Source organism: Pogona vitticeps, chromosome 14, assembly GCF_051106095.1.
Source record: "Pogona vitticeps strain Pit_001003342236 chromosome 14, PviZW2.1, whole genome shotgun sequence".
Classification (NCBI taxonomy): domain Eukaryota; kingdom Metazoa; phylum Chordata; class Lepidosauria; order Squamata; family Agamidae; genus Pogona; species Pogona vitticeps.
In genome coordinates, this window is record NC_135796.1 from 8,136,261 (window position 1) to 8,156,799 (window position 20,539).

General features: G+C 44.2%; 1 long non-coding RNA gene across 1 annotated transcript; it reads left to right on the forward strand.

The window, feature by feature from the left end:
- Positions 1-9,507: 9,507 nt before the first annotated feature.
- LOC144584749 (uncharacterized) lies at positions 9,508-20,073 on the forward strand. The gene is made up of 2 exons (XR_013539181.1): positions 9,508-9,790; positions 11,373-20,073. It is a non-coding gene; the product is annotated as an uncharacterized LOC144584749 (long non-coding RNA).
- Positions 20,074-20,539: the final 466 nt, after the last annotated feature.

Genomic DNA, 20,539 nt, shown 5'->3' on the forward strand with positions numbered 1-20,539 from the left:
AGAACATGGTAGCTGCTTTGCCAATGTGTTTATCGAGCTTGACATCTAGGGAGAGAGTGCTAGAGATAGTTGAGCCAAAGTACACAAAGTCATGAACAACCTCCAATTCTTGTGTGGCGTTAGCAATAGAGGGAGGTGAGTCCACACCCTGGCTTGTGTTTTCTTCAGGCTGATTGTTAGTCCAAAGTCTTGGCAGGCCTTGATAAAACAATTCATGAGTTGTTGGAGGTCTTCAGCAGAGTGGGCAACAATGGCTGCATCATTGGCGAAGAGGATGTCCCGCATGCGTTTCAGCTGGACTTCAGTCTTCGCTCTCAGTCTAGATGATCTGGATACTAGGGTTCGAATCCTCACTCAGCTGTGGAACTCACCCAGCAAATTAGCACCATCACACACTCATAGCTTGAAACCAAACAGCTAAACAAAGGATAGTAAGAGAACACACACTTTTTAATGAACTTTTCTTACTCCATAACTTCAACCAGTATATTCTTCCACAAATACTTGCTATGAAAGGGAAAGAAGATCCTCAGAAAACTACCAATCAAAATTTGTTGGTTTCAGCAAGGATGGCTAATCTTTTCCAGGTCCCCCTGTCCAGAGACTGGCTAACCATCTTCAAGGAGGTACAAGACCACCAAGAGATCACCTACTGGTCTTAACTAATGTGTGACTTCAGTACTGACCACTGGTATAGAACAAGTTGGGGAAGACCTCCACACATTACTGGATTCTAATGTTTATCAATCAGCCTTGGCAGCAGTAAGGGAGTTGCAATCCAGCATCTTTGGTTGAACCATCATCCCCAATTAGTTACAGAATCAAACACAGAGAGTGCTTATCGGCGCCTCCTCCTCAAACTGGGAGAAGGTAACAAGGTGGTGTACCACAAGGCTCAGTTCTGGGCCCAGTGCTCTTCAAATTTTTTAGGAATGACTTGGGTGAGGAAGTGCAGAGAATATTTATCAGATCTGCAAACGACACAAAATTGGGTGGAATAGTTAATATTTTGGAAGACAGGAACAAAATTCAAAAAAGGTCTTGACAGGCTTGAGCACTGGGCCGAAAACAACAGAATTAAGTTTAAGAGGGATGAGTGCAAAGTACTGCACCTAGGTGGGAAAAAACGCCCAATTACAAGAGGTGAGACAGTTTGCTCAGTAATATTACGAGTGAGAAGTATCTTGGAGTTGTTGTAGATCAAAAGCTGAATATGAGCGAACAGAGCAATGTGGTTGCAAAAAAGGCTAATTCTATTTTAAACTGCTTTAACAGAGGTATAGTCTCAAAATCCTGTCAGGTACTCATTTCTCTGTATTCAGCACTGGTTAGGCCTCATCAAGAGTACTGTGTCCAATTCTGGACACCACATCTTAAGAAGGATGGCAACAAACTGGAGCAAATTCTGAGGAGGGCAACAGGAGGATGATCAGGAAAAGCTAAGTCCTATGAGGAAAGACTGAAAGAACTGGACATGTTTAGCCTGTACAATGTTACGAGCCTCTATCCAAAGTTCTTCAGGCAAAGTTCTTGGGCTCCATGATTACTGCAGATGGTGACAGCAGCCATGAAATTAAAAGACATCTGCTTCTTGGGAGGAAAGCGATGACAAACCTCAACAACATCTTAAAAAGCAGAGACATCACCTTGCCAACAAATGTCCGCATAGTCAAAGCTACGGTTTTTCCTGCAGTGATGTATGGAAGTGAGAGCTGGACCATAAAGAAAGCTGACCGCCAAAGAATTGATGCTTTTGAATTGTGGTGCTGGTGGAGGCTCTTGAGAGTCCCCTGGACTGTAAAGAGAACAAACCTATCCATTTTGAAGGAAATCAACCCTGAGTGCTCACTGGAAGGACAGATCCTGAAGCTGAGGCTCCAATACTTTGGCCATCTCATGAGAAGAGAAGACTCCTTGATGTTGGGAAAGGGTGAAGGCAAGAGGAGAAGGGGACGACAGAGGATGAGATGGTTGGACAGTGTCATTGAAGCAACCAACATGAATTTGACACAACTCCGGGAGGCAGTGGAAGACAGGAGGGCCTGGCGTGCTCTGGTCCATGGGGTCACGAAGAGTCGGACATGACTAAGCAACAACAACAAAAGCCTTGAGAAAAGAAGACGGAGAGGAGATATGAAAGCACTTTTCAAATGCTTGAAAGGCTGTCATACAGAGGAGAGGTAGGATCTGTTCTCAATCATCCCACATTGCACAACACCCAATAATGGGCTCAAGCTACAGCACATTACAAATATCTGCTGGCTACTGGAGCAAACCACAGAATTTCAGAAGGAGATCTGTCTATGCTTTTAGACTAGATCAAACCCTCTGAATGTGTAGATCATGAGAAACGATGGGCTTTTCTGAAACAATAGGTGTGCCTCAGCACCTGATTGTTCCAATGCATCATGAGTATCATGGACAAGACACTACCGTCAGGACAGAATCTGTACGCAGAACGTATCATACAGAAAGCTGGACTAGATTCAAGACTGCTGCTGAACACTGATAACAAAATCATGACTAAAGAACAACTACACACTTTTAATGTGAACAATGAAGAAATGAAAACTGTTAGATTTTGTATACCCTGGATCAATCATCAGTCCAAATGGAGGCTGCAGCCAAGAAATGAGAATAAAAGAGATTAAGATTGAGATTAAGAAGGGTAGTAATGAAGGAATTAGAAAAGATCATCAATGTAAAGATATGTTACAGGAGATCAGGACCATGATTTTTCACACTCTTGTATTTCTGATCACCATGCTTGGGTCTGAAAGCTGGACAGTAAAGAAAGTTGACAGGAAAAAAATGATCTGTCTGAAATGTGGTGCTGGAGGAGAGCTTTGTGGATACCCGGGACTGCCAGAAAGATGAACAAGTGGGTCCTAGATCAAATCAAGCTTGAACTTTCTCTGGAAGCAAAATGTTGAAACTGAGGCTGTCGTGTTGGGCACATAAAGAAAAGGCAGCGTTCTCCGGAAAAAACAATAATGCTAGGAAAGGTAAAAGGAAGCAGGAAAAGAGAAAGATCAAATGTGAGATGAACCGATCCCCCTAAAGGACCACAAGCTTGAGTTTACAAGACCTGAGGACAGAACATTTTGGAAAATGCTCATTTATAGAATCATCACAAGTCAAAGGTTTCCCAAATGAATGATACCAGTTTACCTAAGATCTGCTTCAGAGAACAACTGGCCAACCCCTCTCTTAAATCCTGGGTGAGTGCTGTGAAACAAATAACTGACTCCTATGGCATCGACTTAGATTCTTTAACCGCTCTTCCGCTCAAATGTGTGAAAGCTAGTCTCAAGGACACAATTCGCCTTTTTCATATCAGAAGTGACCTCTGCACCATCTCTAGCTCGCCTTATTCCTCTTCACTCCCACTCTATAAGTCAACCTTTGTCATGGAAAATTATTTGACCTGGATAACTACATTCGCCCTTCGCAAGGCCTTCACCGCTCTACGTTTTCAATGTATGCCTTCAAGAGTGTTAGAGGGCAGACACGAGAATCTGCCCTATCATCTAAGAATTTGTCCTTGCCACCTGGGAGAAGTCGAAGACATCACTCACTACCTTTTGAGATGTCCACATTACCACTCCCCTCGATCAAGGTTTTTGGCAAGTTCTCTGACTTCCATCCAAGACAGACCTAATCTCGCCCAGGTCTGTTGGCTCCTGGCTGACATCAACGCCAATACCACCTTAAACGTGGCAAACTTTGCCTTGGCTGCAATTAACATCCGAGCTCGCTTGTTTCCTGTACCTTTGTCTTTTTGATTCCTATTTACGTCTCATTGTATTTGCTTTTTAATTAATTATCTCACCTGCTGCTTTTATTTTATTTTAACGTATTTTAATGACTTATAGTTGATAAATAAACTCTGCTCTTTGACAACACAAGTCAAAGGTGACTTCAAGGCACATGACAGCAATTCAGAATGCCCATTTCATTTTTAAAACAAAACATACCTTTGTAGATGTCTTTAAATTCAAGCACAGAGATTAAGCAGGATTTCAGAACAGTTATCCACTTTTCAGCTGTAACAACACAAAATGCGAGAAATCCCTGTGGATTCAACAGGATTAAGTTTACTTCTTTGTTGTTGTTTAGTTGTTAAGTCGTGTCCAACTCTTCGTGACCCCATGGAACAGAGCACGCCAGGCCCTCCTGTCTTTCAGTTCCTCCCGGAGTTGGGTCAAATCCATGTTGGTAGCTTCAAAGACATTGTCTGACCTTCTCATCCTCTGTCATCTCTTTCTCCTCTTGCCTTCACACTTTCTCAACATCAGGATCTTTTCCAGGGAGTCTTCTCTTCTCTTCTCATGAGATGGCCAAAGTATTGGAGCCTCAGCTTCAGGATCTGTCCTTCCAGTGAGCACTCAGGGTTGATTTCCTTCAAAATGGATAGGTTTGTTCTCTTTGCAGTCCAGGGGACTCTCAAGAGCCTCCTCCAGCACCACAATTCAAAAACATCAATTCTTCGGCTGTCAGCCTTCTTTATGATCCAGCTCTCACATCCATACATCACTACTGGAAAAACCAGTAAACGTCTAGGTAAGCATAAATGTAGAATTTATTCAGATTGTATGTCAGCCATAAGAAAATTTGTAAAATCTCTATTAGACTAATAGTTCATTAGGCCAATTAAAAGTGTGCAGCTTATGAGATTCTGGATCTCTTCATCAGACAAGACTTACAAAAGAAAGTCAATATGTTTAGAAGTCAGAGTGTGTTAAAAATTGGTCTTGGGAGACCTGGTTTCAAGTCCACATTCAGCCATGAAGTCCACTCAGTGACCTTAGGGCCAGTCCAATTCATGTGCCCTAGAGACAACCCCAAAGGGTTGCAGTGTGGATAAAAGGGGGAGCAGGTGGAAATCATGTATGCATGTATTTTACATTTCTGTGCTGCCTTCTTCCCAATAAAGGATCCAATGTATCTCACGAGTAATGAAAAAAAAGTAGTTAAAAGCACAAAATTGTGTGCCGTTGAAAACATTTAACCATACACAGTACTAAAAACAATTATTTAAATTGTTTTAAACCCTTTGAAAATATCAGAAATTGCATCATTAATTGCTAAAAGCTTGTCTTTTTTAAAAAAATGCTCTCCACCCATTGCTGCAAGGATAAGAGGGTGGAGACCAATCTTGCGTCCAGGAAAGGGCACTCCATCACCCGGGAGCTGGCAGAGAAAAGGTCCTCTCTCAATAACTGAAAGAATGACCTCCTCTGAAGTTTGGTCCTATCTTTCACCTTCAACTCATTTGTGGAAATATGATATATAAATTATCTAACTGATAAATAAAATTAAAAGGATATAACAGAACAGGGTTGCAGAAAATAATAATAATAATAATAATAATAATAATAATAATAATAATAATAATAATAATAATAATAATAATAATAATAATAATAATAATAATAATAATAATAATAATAATAATAATAATAATTTATTGTCATTGTAAGTATATACACAGTATACCCATACAATGAAATTCACAGACACCCAGAGACCAGACACATGCACACACATAAAATTCCCCAAACACTCCCCACCCACTAAAAAATCCCTAAAATCACTAAAAAATCACTAAAAGTAGGAAGAAGTTGACTTACAGTGAAGAGTCTTAAAACAAAATGCAGTAAGACATTGCAAACACACAAACGATGCCGTAAACAAACACATAAAGAGTCATTCATTGTCATGGCTAATGCACTTTACTTCAGTTCCCTAAACTATACCTAAAGTCACACCTCGCTGAAACCTGAACTAATTCAGGGAACATACAATGATTTGTGACATAACGTAACTAGAAATAGCACCAAAACTTGAAGATACTTTCTGTAACTTGAAATATTATTGACAATGCCTCCAAATCAGATCCTATGACAACATAAGTTCAAGGAACTGAAAGTTTTTCATCTAGTTTGAAAGACAGTGTGGAAGACAGTATACTGTTGTGGCCTGAGTATTAAACTGAGGTTTGTAAAGTCTAGATTCAAGTCTGCACATCTAGAGATAGGCATGAAGCACTGATCTGGCAGATTGTGACCGGCTCATTTCTCTCATTTCTCGACCGAACAGGTGTTTGGCACTTCAAAGCCCCGCCTCCTCCAGCAACCGCCCACTTGGAGGCAGCAGTCTCGCTTCCCTGCCCCACTTCCTCCAGGCGCTACCTCTGAGTCTGCACCTGTCAAGAGAAAACTGGGCTTTGAAACATTGAGCACCTATTTGGCTGCAAAACGAACCAGCCTGAACTGCTGAACCAGCATTCCGTGCCCATCTCTACGGACCTTAGGACGGTCACAACCTCTCAGCCTAACCCACAGGTGGCTCATGAACTGGGACAGGGGGGCACCTCACATGACCTCCCCCTCCCCAACCTGGTCATAAGCCATCACTGGCCTGGTCTACTTCACAGGGTTGTTGTGAGGACCAAAGTGGAAGAGATGAGAGCACTATGCATTATCAAGAGATGACTGAAGAAAAATGGGCTATAAATGCAATTAATAAGCAAAATAAATAGAGTAAAGACTGAGCTTCATTTTGTTCATCACCTACTGTGGACGATGAAATAAATGGAACAAAAATTCTGGGTCCTGCAAAGCTTGTGAGAACATATGAATCAGGAGTGGGCCACTACTTGGAAGTTAGAATATAATGGACTCTATGGTAACCAAAATATTAGAATCTGTGACTATCTCCTGTTCTCTCCGTGTTCTTAGTCAATTTACTGTAGAAGGTAACATGATGGCTCCCACTAACCTCCTGGCTGGACTAGAGGACACAAAGAAGACTGCGGCAATGCTGTTATCCTCCACATTTGAAATCTGCAGACTAGTTTGCACAAGATATGCCAAACAGCACAGCTCTCTCCCTAAGCACTTCTGGTGCCACCTCACATCATCTGCCACTGAGGACAATTGTGCCTCCCTGCCTAATTGCAGGATCAACCACGGATTAGAGCAGTATCTTCAAGAGGTCTAGCTTATTTGAACTCACCTTCATTGCTTCTTATTTCCAGTTACTTACATGTATCTATGATTCAGGGGTTTGCCTAACATAAACATTGTGTCTTCCCAGGAACAGCAGAACCTCACTGAAACCCAGTTACCTGTTTCAGATACCTATAAGAAGCCATCCAAAACTTCCCATAGGAGGGATGTGGTGGTGCTGCAGGTTAAACTGCTGAAGCTTCTGTGCTGCAAGGTCAGAAGATGTGCTATCGTAAGATCAAATCCATGCAATGGAGTGAGCGCCCATCGCTTGTCCCAGCTCCCACCAACCTAGTGGTTCGAAAGCATGCAAATGCAAGTACATAAATAGGTACCACCACAGTGTCTAGTCGCGCTGGCCACGTGACTACAGAAGATTTTCTTCGGACAAATGATCGGGGTTGGAAACGGAGATGAGCACTGCTCCCTAGAATCAGACATGACTGGACAAATTGTCAAGGGGATCCTTTACCTTTACCTAAAACTTCCCATGAGCAACGAATGCACAATCTGATTCACCACAGAGTTACAGATCATTCTGAAATGGCAGTCAGTAGCCATCTACAGTTGCTGGATTAGGAATAGGGAAGACACTCTGTCTATAACAGACAAAAAAAATCTAAAGAAGAAACGGACAAAAAATTTGTTGCACCTTAAGACTGTACGGTATTTCCGTGTATTAGCCTTCTTACCTCTTGAGATTTTCAGAAGCCCTTCTCCCAGTCTCACCACCTTCACACTGCACAACGAGTGGGATCTAGTGAGACAGGGCCTTTTCTGTGACTGCTCCCAGGCTGTACAGTGGGGGGGAGCTAGGTTGGCCCCCTCCCTTTGGGCCTTCCAAGGACAGATAAAGACAGTCTTGTTCAGACAGGCTTTTAACAACCAACTGGGCAATTTTTGATCTCATGGGCTGGACGATATATGTGCTTAGGGTTTTTTTTTATTTAAAAAAACTGTTTTAAGTAACTGACTTAAAACCGTTATATAGTTCACTATTTTTTATCCTTTTGATTTATTGTAGTTTTACTCAGTTTATTTATTGATTTGAGTACCACATAAGCCACCTTGCATCCCTTCATAGGGAGAAAGGAGGCATACAAACGAAAACTAAGTAGACTTGATTCATGAAATCTCATATTAAATACAGCAGTTAGGTTTTAAGGTCCCACCGAGTTCTCTCTCTCTCTCTCTGGCTCTGTTTTGTTTTTGCTTTTTGTTAGATATGCTTCCATAGACTAAAAAGGGCTACTTCTTCGAAACCTGTCTAAAAAGAGACCCGTGGAAAGGAATGCCGGTTGCAGGGGAAACAGCGTCTGTTTCAGGGAATGGGTTTCTTCTTTTTTTCTAAAAGGACTAAGACCCGTCCACCCCACAGCACTCTGCACGGTTCCTTGGCGGCAGTTAAACTCAATCCCTCCCCACATAGACGCCCTAAAAGTGCCGCCAGGCGCCTCAGGAACCAAACGTCCGCCCTGTGGGGTTTCCACTCAAGCCGAGCGCTCGCCGACCCCCAAGAGAGAGATGCTCCTCCACGGAAGTCCAAATGGGGTCAGTGGCTCCCGCTGCTCTCGGGAGTGTCCCCGACTTCTGCGGATTTATCGGGGGGGCCTTGGGATAGCGGGGCGACGCGAGAGACCAGGAGGCTTGAAGTTTCGGCCGAGTTGCGCCCCTTCGGTCGAAACACTAACCGGGACGGGGTGGGTTCCAAGGCAAGCAACGCGCCCTCCGTCCTCTGCCCCGCTTTCTCCCACGGGCAGCTCAGGCACAGGTTCGCCCCCTCCCCACACCCACACTCACACCCACCCTCGGCTGAGGTAAATTCGTGGGTGGCTTCAGGGCGCGCGCTCCCCTCCACGCCCCGCTCGGCGAAGAGGCGCACGTGCCGCGTCGGGCTCCCCGTCGGGAGACGGAGCCGGCTTCCCTCGGCGCGGCCGCCCCGGCAGGCGCCCCAGGGACGCCGCGTCCGGGCGAAGGAGGCGCCCTCTGTCCCGCCCCGTCCCGTCCCGTCGCGCCCCTCTCCCAGAGCCGGTCCCCCTTCCGGGCTCCTCGCCTACCTCCCGCGTCCTCGGCCCGTCCCGTCTCGTCTGCTCCGGGGGACCCGCGGCGAAGCACCGAAGGCCGGCCGCGGGGAAGCGCGCCAGCCCGCCCCCTCCTTCCGAGCGCCCCTGAGCCGCGCTGCCCCTCCGCCGCTCCTCCTCGCCCGGGGCGGCGGGGCCTCCAGGGGCTCCCGGGTCCGGCGCGCGCGCACCGAGAAGGGTCCAGCGGCGGCGGCGGCGGCGGCGCCTGGCGTCTTGCTGCCCTCTCGCCGGCGGGCGGGCGGGCGGGCGGCCCCGCGGGGGCAGCCGAGGCCTCGGCGGGCGGCGGCTCGCTCGGCTTCCTCCGGCGGCGCGTGTGACCTTTTCCGCGGTGCCCTCATTGGCGGGCGTCGAAGCCCGACGACAGCGCAGCCCCCGGTCCTGCGGGCGGCGGGGAAGCCCGGCTGGCGGGCGGGCTGGCGGGCGGGCCGGCGAGGCTCGCGGGGAGGCTGGGCGTTGCGCCTGCGGGTCGGGCCGAAGTTTCACTCGCGGGGCTGAGTTTAAGGTGTCGCGTCAACCCCGTGGGCGAAGGGGAGGGAAAGGACGGAGGGCGCTCGGAGCAGGGCTGGGTTACCTTTCAGGTACCTTTAAGGACTCGGTACCTGGCGGCAAGTCGGAACCGACCTATAGCCTCCCAAGCAAGGCTTTCCAAGTGAGCGAGACGTTCAAGGAGTGCTTTTACCAGCTCCAGTCCCATCAGTGAGTTTCTGTGGTCCTTGCGGGTCGGTGGGACTATAAACCTCAGCCTCTTGAGTCCTAGTCCGTCACTCTATCCACTACACCACACTACCTTTGCAGAGTCTAGAATCCCCAGCTGGAGGATGCTGAGAGCTGAGGTGGAGGGAAGGGGTGATAATGCCCCTCCTAGCCTGACCACCAGCCCTCCATCCTGCTTTGGCCCTCACCTCTGTTGCTCAGAGCAGTACCTAACTTAAAAAGGAAAAATCTCCCAACAACCAAGCAAATATGCTGGCACAGCATTTAACTCAGGAATTAGGTGCTCCAGATGTTGGCATGCAACGCCCCTCATCTCTCACCTATGGGAGCTGTAACCCCAAAGACATTGGGAGGACCTCAACTTCCTCACTCCAGCACTTTTCTCCTCCCTGGAGAAGGTTGGGGGACTTGTGCTTCTCCAGAGGTTTGACTCCAGTTTCCAACAGCCCCCGATGACTGGTCACATTGCCTGGGGCTGAAAGACCTTTCAACAATATCTTGGTAGGAGTGGGGAAAAGGACAGGTTTCCAGACCTCTGTCCACATAGTTTGAAAGGCATAGCCCATGTGGAAATGCTCATCACTTACCAATCACATGACAACCTAATGGTTGCACACACACTTCTTTATGTCTGCCTTTAAGATGCTGCAATCCTGAAAGTAAGCCCATTTTAAACTCACTGGTCTTGCTTCAGAGTACTAGATTTGTTTAGGATTTGCACTGTCAACTCATTTGTCTTACGTCAATGGAATGGGGAAGGATGAGTGCCCCAGGCAGTAAAACATTTGAGGCTGACAGATAGGCACTGTGCTTTATAAAATTTCAACATGTGCAGTGGTTCGTAATGTGCCACTTTTAACAATAGAGAAAAATGTGCCGAGTACATTTTTTGCACTCATCCTAAAACACTGGACAGCCAGCGTAGTGTCCACAGTTAGCCTGTTGGATTGGGACCTGCAAAATCCACATTCTCGTCTCCACTCAGCTATGAAACTCAATTGATAACTTTGAGGCAGTCACTCTGCCTCAGTTTGACTTTCCTTGCAGGGTTATTTTGAGATGGAGGGAGGGGGAGGAAAGCTCTGTATTCAGATTGGAAGAATGGCAAGATATAAGTGTAGCAAATTAAATAAAAGGATGGAAGATGGGAAGGAAGGAAACAGCAAGACTCAGTAACCATTTGGTGCGCTGTTTAAACATCTGGGAACCTACGTGTGAGACAAAGGTAGAGATAGGAGGTATGCTGTCTCCTAAGAAAATACTGGACATTTAAGTGAAAGAACTGGAAGCAATGATTTCAATGTGCAAATACAGTACTGGAAAACAGATATGCAGCTGTCAAAAAGGAGACATTGGCCATTTGGTGGGCCGTTCATGCCCTCAGGTATTATTTGCTAGGTCCCCTTGACATTCATGACAGACTCCACTGCAATGGCTAAACCAAATGAGAGACACAAACCCACATTTTGACATGTTGGCATTTAACTCTACCAACCATTCTCGCTTAGCATTGTGAACAAAAAGGGGAATACCCATTCTAATGCTGATTTTTTTTTCTTGACAGGGCCCCTGGGCAACCACTGCAGAGAAGGAGAAGAAAACCCACGTGGGGGGGGGGATGTGGGTGACAAAAGTAGAGACATGAGGTGTGCTATCTCCTCCAGACATTTCAGTGAAAAAACTGTAAACGTTAATGGAGGCAATGACTGAGAACTTTGATTTAAATGTGGAAACGTTGGAAAACCAGGGAAATACAGAGCAGGAGGAGGGTGTAGTTTTGGTGGGAACAGGATAGGATAAGGAGGGAGGAGAGGCCAATAGAGGACAGATGGTTGCTGTGGTAGAAGAGTGTTGGGCTATTGGAGAAGCAACTGGAAATATAGAAGAGTGGGTTGACTTAGTTAAAGAAGACCCATGGTTGGGAGAACGGCTAACTCTAAAGGTGCCTAAAGAGGATAGCCCAGAGGGAGTGGAGAGAAAAGCCAGTCAGGAAGCCTCCATACTGGGGAGAGGCAGAGGAAAGAGAAATAAGGAAAAAAGAGAGGGAAGAGGTTTACCTGTGAAGTTAACTACTGGGAGACCTGACCCTGGGTAGCCTCCTGGGAAGACCCAGCTAGTGGTGAGAGTCCACAAAGATCCAGGATGAAGGAACCCAATTTTATGTGGATTTTCCACACGTGAATACTGGCCCACAAGCTGATAGAATCTCCACGCCAAGAATGGAGAACTTATACCTGTTGAGTGTTTGGTTAAAGATGTTGGAGTGAATTGTGAAACTATTGTAGAAGAACCCCAGAACCTAAAATGTGGAACTTTTAGTTTATCTTTTGCTAAAAAACGAAGAGAGTTGATGCCAGTTGGACCTAATAAATCTTTGGCTATAAGAACTGAACCATTGTCTGGTGATGTACAAAAGGGATACAGTGGTGTCTTGCTAGGCAGTTACCCCGCATGACAGTTTTTTCGCTAGACATTGACTTTTTGCGATCGCTATAGTGATTCGCAAAACAGTGATTCCTATGGGGGAATTTCGCTGGACAATGTTTGGTCCCTGCTTCGCAAACTGATTTTCGCTAGACGACGATTTTGACAGCTCCCTCCGTGCTCGCAAACAGGTGTTTTTGGGACCTAAGCTTCGCAAGACAGCAATTTAAACAGCTGATCGGCAAAGCGGCTTTCCTATGGCTGATCTTCGCTAGACAATGACAATTCTTCCCCATTGGAACACATTAAACAGGCTTCAGTGCATTCCAATGGGGAAATGCTTTTCGCTAGACAATGATTTCGCTAAACAGCGATTTCAGTGGAACGGATTATCATCATCTAGCGCGGCACCACTGTAGTTTAAAGGAGGGTGTGGGCATGGTGGCACATGAATCCAAATTTGGACTTCCCAGCTAACTTCATCAGTTCAGGCAATGGGGAGGGCTCAGATGTGATCATTCCCCCTACATTCATGAAGTGGGGTTATGTGAGACTGTCACTGGGATGTGGGAGTAAGAGAGCAAAGATCAGTGCTTCCCTTCTAAGCCTCAGAAGCTGAGCATACAGATTGCCTGCTGTACCATTGATCTCCCCGGCGAGGTAGGCTGCCGCTGGAAGAATATTATTCCACTGGATGGCAGAGCTTTTGTTCTGGAGATTATAGCAAAGGAATTAAGCCTTTGTAGCAGGTAAAAGTCTCCCACTGCTCAGTGACTGCAAAGGCAAAGTCAATACCAAGGGATGCAGTTCCAATGATGCATGCACACGAAGGGAGGGAAGCAAATGCTCAATTACACTAAATGATGGCTATTCATGTGCTGGGGATATTGATATTTCCTGAAGGCATGACAGCTGCAACCTCTGTGTGTGCACAGTGAATAATACTGCAGCCATTGACTCCAGGGGCCAAATCTACGAATAAAAAGCTTCCTTATTCTGCCTGGCTAGCTGCTTGATGCTTATTTTATCAATGGTGATACAAGTATCTCATCAAAAGACTCACTGTAAAAACATACTTTCAGAGTGATGCTGAGTACGTAAGAGAGTCAGTGTAGTTTAGCGGTTAAAGTACTGGAGTGCCACTTCGGGTATTCAGTTTCACATCACCACTGACCCATGAAAACTCTTGGCTGTTCCTGGGCCAGTCACTCTCTTTCATCTGACTTCCCTCATGGGGTTTTCGCGTAGATAAAGTGCAAAGAGCAGCGTGATAAGTTCCTTGGAGGGAATAAGTGTTAATCAATAAATAAGAAAAGCATGTTGTGTGTTTTCTACTGTTTGAATGCACTGCAATATTTAAATTTAACAGAAAGAAAATGGTACATATTCATACTTACAGAGACCATAGTGATTTCTGCACAAAACGTTGGGTACAACTCATTTGGTAGCTTATATGTTTAAGCAATGGTAATAAAAGAGTACACTCTTGTCTAAAATAGATGTGTAAGGTTAATATATAGGGACATGGTGGAACTGCAGGTTAAACTGCAGAAGCCTCTGTGCTGCAAGGTCAGAAGACCAGCTGTCATAAGATCAAATTCATGTGACAAGCTCCTGTCACTTGTCCCAGCTCCTGCCAACCTAGCAGTTCGAAAGCATGTAAAAATGCAAGTAGATAAATAGATACCACCTCGGTGGGAAGGTAAACAGCGTTCCGTGTATAGCTGCGCTGGCCACATGACCACGGAAACTGTCTTCGGACAAACGCGGGCTCTATGGCTTGGAAACGGGGATGAACACCACGCCCTAGAGTTAGACATGACTGGACTAAATGTCAAGGGGAACCTTTACATTTATCTAAGGTTAATATAGACACATTCAATAAGATATAGGTTTTCCTTACCTATATAAATATATATACAGATTTAATTTTAACATTATATAAGGCAGCCAAACTGAGCTCTCAATGATGTATATTTGCTTCTCAAATGTTTACACAGGGAGCAAAGTTGTTCATATTTCAGATTAGTGGCTGAAGGCAAATATTTTAAAGGAAACAAGTTCACATCAGCCAGTGGCAGAGATAAAGAACTAAACTTTGGGCACGGTCTCATTCTGTTTTTGTCCATTGGGCATCAGGCCAACACAGTGTCTAGAGACAGTGCGATTACTGTGTGGGGTAGAGAAGAAAAATTCCCTCTTTCCATGTCATAAAGATTTTTTAAAAAATCTCTGCTATATGTTTCCTTGACATCTTTTTGCCAAATTGAAAAAACCCAAATCACTTTGAAACCTTTTTTTTTAATATCAAAAGTAGCTCAGTGCCTTGATGGTTTTCATCCTCCTTTTCCTCTGCATTCCCCAGGTTTATATCCTTTTTCGAGATATGCCAGCCCAAAATGTAGGAAGTGTTCCAAAGCAGTCACATAGTTGATTTGTATAAAGGCATTACGATTCTGGCTGCTTTCTTTTCAATCCCTTTTCTTGCCTAATAATCCATTAGCATGGAATTTGCCTTTTTCACAGCTGCTGAACACTGAGTTGATGTTTTCATTGAGCTGCCCATCATGATTCCACAAAGATCAGGATTAGTCGCCATCAGAGCAGGCCCTTCCCCCCCCACTCTGCGTATGTGTGCCCACATGTGCGTGTGTGTGTGAAATGAGAATAATAATTAACTTCTATTAGGGTCTCCTCATTCTTTGTTGTAAATAGGAGTAAATAGGAGTAGGCAACTGTAATGAATTCAGGGGCCAGTGCCAATCCTCTATATTTCACTATAAGACACACCCAACCTGCGATGTTCACAGTGAATTTTTTTCTACTAGGTGCAACTACAACAAGACTAGGGGGTGTCTAGGGGGCCACAAACATGGCAAGCCCACCCACACTTCAACCTCATTGCCTGCTGGATGCCTGTCACTGTTTTATGAGAACTCACCCTGAGTCTTCCCTGGTTTTTATAATTCTCATCTGGTATCCCCAGAACAAAAAAATGTAAGATGTTGCATCAGAGTGAGATCTCGTAAAACAGTGACAGGGATCCTGCAAATGTGAGCTCTTAGCACACCTGTCTTATGACCACTGTCTGAATGCTTCAGTACAAGCTTGTTGTGAGTAAATAAAAGCTAAGCACATAGAGCGTATACAGTTACTTCTCACTTCCCTGTCCCTTCTTCTGACATTTACTGTTTCTGATTTTAGATTGTGAGTTCCATGGGTACAGGACTGCACTTTTCTATCATCACCATGCATTGTTAAGTCAATTCTGACATATTGTGACTCTTTTCAGGATTTTCCAGGTAGAGAATAGTCCGAATGGTTTGCCCTTTTTGTGGGGTTGCCCTGGGACTGTGCAGCTTGCCCAAGGTCACACAAGTTGGCTCTTCTCTCAGAAGGCGCAGTGGGGGAATTGAACTGCTGACCTCTGCAGCTAGATACCTAAACCACGGAGCTCTCCAGCCAGCTTTTCTAACATACAAAGTGTAATATACAAATGGCACTACATAAATAGAGCCCCGTCATCTACAAACCTACCCTTTTTGCTGCTCATTCCTCCAGCTCCTGACTTGTATGAACAAATTTAAAAGTATAGATCCATAGTGAACTTTATTACTTTGCAAACCTGATTCTTGTTCTTTGCTTCCTATTCTTCAAACAAGTTATGTATTCATGAGGCAAGGGAATCGGGAACACTAACTCTGCCCAGGGACTGTGGCAAAAAAAATAATGTAGATATGTAGACCTGCATCCGTTGAGCCACTGAAACAACTCCAGAGGGCTGCAAAACTCTTCAAAAGAGATTTCCGCACCAGGGAAGATGGCAATCAGAGGGGACAAAGCCTACCCTAAGCATCATGTAGGATTTAAGCTATACTCTTCGGAGCCTTGTGGGCTAGAAACCTATATTTTCTTTGAAAAGCAAAAAATAAAGAAAAATAGAGCATAAGTGAAATTCTGAAGATGAAAAGGATGTCTGAGGAGTTGATCCTGCACTGTACGACCAAGGGCTAAACAAAACCATGCTAATTGCCAGTTTCCTTGGCCTCTGTTGCTAGAGAAAGTTCTAAGCAAAGGCACAAACAGAAGGGAAAGTTTTACAGGAGCCATGCTTCACTAAATATTCTGAATTCCTCTCTTGTACACTGACTTTAGAACTCTTAGGGCCAGTTATGCTAAAGATAACAACAAGGAAGAGTAGCATTTGCTCAATATATTATCTTGTAGACAGAGTAACTCAAAGCATTTAAGGTGGAGCTGGGTTTCACTGTTCAGTGGAAAATCTATCCTCTACGACTTTATTTTCAGTGAGATAATAAAGCTATATTTTCAGAGTGCAGATCACTTTTTACATGATATACTGCTGTTACCCTTCTGGAGGAAAAAAATCATTGCAGGTAAATAAACAACAGGCCAGGGCAAAGCCTATTTTATTTATTTATGTATTTAAAATATTTTATACCCCACCTTTCTCCTTTAAAAAGGACCCAAAGCAGCTTACATCATTAGAAGTCCAGAATCCCTTCCCCCCGATATGTTTGAGATCTGTGGAGCAGCAATTAACTATGTGAGTTCCTAACTCCACAACCCAGAAAGCGGAGTAATATCTCACTGAAAACATATCTGTGATAGCAAGCTGGTCCAGAAGTTCTTCTGACTTTTGAGCTTAAGCCAGCCAATGATTTCAGCTATGGAATTTTATTTTAATAGCTACATTTATATTCCTCCTTTCCTCCGATGAACTTATTTTGTCCTCACAAAAACCTGAGAGGAAGGCCTGCTCAGGGTCGTCCAATGTATTTCATGGTTCAGCAATTTGTTTAAAGTATACAAGTATTTAAAAGAATTAAACAAGTACTATATTTAAAATGTTAAAAAAAATAAATACTAAAACATTTAAAAGCGAAATAGATTGTTGTGCTCTGTTGCTTTTAAATGAGCTTGTATTGATTTTATTTACCGTTTTTAATATAATACTCATTTAATTCTTTTAAATATGTGAATACTCATTCAAATGTTGTCTTTTAAATTATGTAATCCATTTTTGAAAACCCTCTCAGAGTACCAGTCACTTGGGAAAAACATTCCTGAAGAGAAAGGTCTTTGCCTGCCTGCGGAACGACAGCAAAGATGGGGCCCGCCTGGCTTTCCATGGGAGGGGGTTCCAGAGTTTGGTGGCAGCAACAGAGACGGTCCTTTCCTATGTCCCCAACAGACACACCTGTGAGGGTGGTGGGACCAAAGATAAAGGCCTGCCCTTGGAGATGAGCTTGGAACACCCAATCAACCCCCTAGACATTACGCCATACTGGCTCTCACTTACAGGCGAGAGGAAATTTTATGCTTTTCTGGAGACCTATAGCCAACCTATCCTACTTACACAAACACAATCACAAGTAAATGACATATATGTTGGAAAAATTGTTTTAGTAAAGTTACCATCTGAAAAAAAAAGTTTTACTGAGGAAGCACTTGATGAAGAAGCTGTGGGAAATGGATACTACTGTGTTTCCCCGAAAATAAGACAGGGTCTTATATTAATTTTTGCTCCAAAAAAAGCATTAGGGCTATTTTTCAGGGGATGTTTTATATTTTTTTTATGTACAATAAATTGACATTTATTCAAATATAGTCATGTCATCTTCTTCTGGTTGCTGCACAAGGGTGGAGGGTGGGGTTTTACTTAACTAGGACTTATTTTGGGGGTAGGGCTTACATTATGAGCATCCTGAAAAATCATACTAGGGCTTATTTTCAGTTTAGGTCTTATTTTTGGGGAAACAGGGTATCACAGTATACCTTGAGTGTTTCTGTGGTCATCCCCACTTTGAAATTCTGAGTCTCTTATGTTTTAAAGTGTGATATATATGCTGTGCATATGATTGTTGGAATGATTTGTGGTTGTGCATAATATACTCTTTTGGACAATAGTCCTCAGAACTCCCAGGCAGAATGGTCAGTTATATCGCCAACGTAACTTTTGCAAGCTCCAATGCTGGATGTCAGAAATGCTGTCACTGTGAGATTAGATCTGTGGTTAAGGGGAGAAAGCCTTGGGGTGGTCCCTTTCAGTTCTAAATCCTACTGTTCTTTGCCTGGCGTTGCTTTCACTGACGAGCTTTGGCGGGCATCTGATTTCAAAACAAAACACGGCCAGCCTGTCAGGCCTTCCTTACAGCCTTCCTTCTCCTCTGCAGCTATTCTATGGCTCTTCTTCAGGAGCCCATTCCCTCAACCCACGTCACCTTGGAGCCAGGCTAGCCTTTGCAACCTCTCATTTTCCTTTTCGTCGGCTGATCTTGAAAGCCCTGACTCAGTTGGAATCCCTTCCGATGACGCTTTTGGCTCAGGCGCAGTGTTGGTTTATTATCTTGTGACCAGACTCCTTTTGCCAGCTGCCTTAGCCTTGTCAAGGGACATTGGCCTTCGCCAGCTGAATGGGTTTCTCAGATTCCAGTGACCCATGTGGTATTTAGAAGTGTGTGACTGCCTCCTGTTAAGAGGCTGGATTCAACCTTTGGGAACAGGGGTATGGAGATTGTATGTTCCTCCTTGTCCAAATTTTGTTTGCACAAAAATGGAGGGGCTGTGGCTCATTCAGAGGACACAAGCTCTGCATGCAGAAGATTCACAATCCATCCTTGACGTTTCTAGTTGCTGGTTTGCTACACTTATACTACCCTGCTTCCGCTTCTGTAAGCCCAAATACATAGTTTATCCTCCTCTTAATTCTTATTCTGAGAGGTAGTTCTGTAAGGTAGAGAGAGAGTAACTAGCCCATCGTAATCCTGTGGATATCATGGCTGATACTTAGCACCATAAATGTATGTGAAGTTATGCAAGTTTTCACAAAATGTGGGGGAATAAAATCTCCCTCATCGCTTTCACATATAGTTTGGCCCTAACCTGATGCTACATTATGGTACATAAGGCGCATTGTTGCACCCTCCAAATGAGTAAAGTGGTAGATCAGATAGGCGGGATAGAAATAAAATAAATAAAATAAAATAATAATAATAATAAATAAGAGCTGGTGCTCCACACTGAAATATGGATTTGTATTTCGAACATGCTTCCCAAATGCTATCCTGACACCACAAGGCCTCGAGGGAGAGCTCACATTACAAACAAACACACAAGTAATAATTCAAAACAGGTGATGTAAACTAACGTTCTTGCTCTGCCCAGCCATCCGTTCCTTCTCTCCCACCCTCTCAAATGACAGTAAATAGACCATCTGCAATTGCTGAAGTCTACAAGGGCAATATAAAAATAGCCACACAGAAAAGGAATACACTGAGCAATGGGAGGCAGTTCAGCAGGCAGGGAGACAGACAGAGAGAGTTTGCACGAGGCTGTCCAAGGAGACTCAGAAGAGACCCCAAGTGTAGTTCTGAGAGCCTCAGCCACAATGGCTACGGATCCAATTAGTACTGGGGTGGTCAGCTGGCGCAACCCAAGGGAAGCCTTCTGCTCAGCCTTGGGATGACTTTCAGCATGCAACACTGACAGAAGAAAGTTAGCAATTATAATGGGCACTTCTGTGCTCTCCCACTGCTGTATTGCTGGAGAGATGTGGGAGACTGGGAGCACAGTCTGTCAATCAGTTTGCTTTCTATGTTGAAAAAGACAACAGGCTTTTTAAGGGGGAAAAACCATAAATGAATGGAAGATTCCAGGGGTGTATACATGCACTTTAAGGATAGGCTATTTTTATTTATGCCTTTTGTAATGTGATTGCACTAAGACTGACATACTTCAAAATTATTGTTTAAACAATTTCTTCACTGCTTGCTGAATGCCTAGAAAATATATCGAAGACAGGAAATAAGAAAAATAAAGCCATAAAACATACTAAAATTCAAAATATTAAATACAGATATATAATAGGACCCCCATATCTGCAGGATCAGTATCTGTGGTTTCACTTATATACAGTCTGAAAAAAATTCAAAGAAAAAAATCATAAAAAAAAACTATTTTCACATGTATTACCAGAACTGGCCAATAGAGGGAGCCAGTAACCATGGAATAATGGTTGTTGTGGGTTTTTTGGGCTCTTTGGCCGTGTTCTGAAGGTTGTTCTTCCTAACGTTTCTCCAGTCTCTGTGGCCGGCATCTTCGGAGGACAGCACTCTGTGCTCTGGTGTAGTTTGCTTGGGAGTTGAGCCTTTGTGAAACCATGGAATACTTGTTAGTAAAGAATACATGCAGTCAGATTTATATAATGGATAATATTGTGTAGAAATGCCTCCCCCCCTGCCTATATGTGTTTGCTTGTTTTGTGTGTTTTTCGTTGGTTTTGTA